General features: G+C 55.7%; 1 protein-coding gene across 1 annotated transcript in view; it reads left to right on the forward strand.

Annotated features, from left to right (window-relative positions):
* Positions 1-852: 852 nt before the first annotated feature.
* Positions 853-1,211, forward strand: part of LOC119592186 (E3 ubiquitin-protein ligase HECW2-like) — a gene marked incomplete in the record, with an annotated part of 33,790 nt that continues 33,431 nt past the window's right edge. The window contains 1 exon segment of the mRNA XM_037941016.1: positions 853-972.

Here is a 1,211-nt window from a genome sequence, read left to right on the forward strand (position 1 = left end):
ACCGTGAAAGCCTGATAGCTGCTTTCCAGATGAGCTAACTGATCCTGTGCTTTGCTTTCAGGAGAGAGCGACCCCGAGAAGTGTCTAGAGCGGCGCCCGGCCAGCGGGGAGTCGCAGGGCCACATCGTGTGGGCCATCGACGTGCCAGCCGTCCTTCCCAAGAGTAAGTGGAATGCCAGACGATGCCAGGGGCGTGGTCGTTGGCCACTGCTCCCTGGCCTTCATCGCGCAGGTGATGCCAGCGCCTGCAGCCCATTGTTTATTCACATGCATAGGTGCTCCTTCCGGGACTGACGCTGCCGGAGGAGACGGTGCCGTGGCCTAGCTCAGCTCAAGACGGAGTGCCGGAGCCATGCCTGGCGGACATGACAGATGCATAGTTGCTGCCTGCCATGCAGATCTGCATATTCATGCGCGTGGTTCTGGATAACGACCGCACACAGGCGTATAGATAACAGAGACGGAGACAGGGAAAGAGAGGGGCTGTGACACAAACGCGACCGGGAGCGGCAGTTTTGCCCGACTCTTGCCTCGTGACCTGGTTGGAAACGTGGCATCGAACCGCATGAGAATGATTAGCTGGCCTGTAGAAACAGAGGAAGTCCGCTCCGACTCCTCCCAACCCAGCCTTACTTCGCTGTGCAGTTCTTTGTTTCTTATCATGACCTTTTGCAGTAGGGAACTAACATATCCTCCCAGTCCCAGAAAAAAGATGATTGTGCATCAGCAGCAAAGGTGAGAGAGTGGAAGTGCAGCCGCTGTTTGTCTCCGCAGATGTGGGCAGTGTGGTAGTGCGCTACCACAGCGGCGTGGAGGCGCGGCGCGCGTGCCTTGGGTCATCGGCGGTGGTGCGCGTGGTGCGGCTCAGCGATGGCTCGGCTTCCGACTCCTCCGAGGACGAGAGCTTGCACCCTTCGCTCGCCCTCCAGCGCTGCCTCTCGTGCACGAAGCTCCTGCGCTTTACGCTCACAAGTAAGTTGGAGGCGGCCGCGCAGCCTCTGCTCTGTTAACCGTTTGCCTTAAGAGTCTTGCTCGATTGACGGAGTCGCAGGTAGATCTTGACCACTCATAAAAAATGTATTGAATATGAATTTTTGATTCACTGATATTCATTTCAAAGTATTTTTCATACCTAGTTACTTTTAGCTTTGCACAGATTTATGAACACCTGCATCACGTAGGATGCGTTGACTCCTGTCTGTGCTGTCCTT

The sequence above is a fragment of the Penaeus monodon genome, chromosome 29 (genome assembly GCF_015228065.2).
Source record: "Penaeus monodon isolate SGIC_2016 chromosome 29, NSTDA_Pmon_1, whole genome shotgun sequence".
Lineage (NCBI taxonomy): Eukaryota > Metazoa > Arthropoda > Malacostraca > Decapoda > Penaeidae > Penaeus > Penaeus monodon.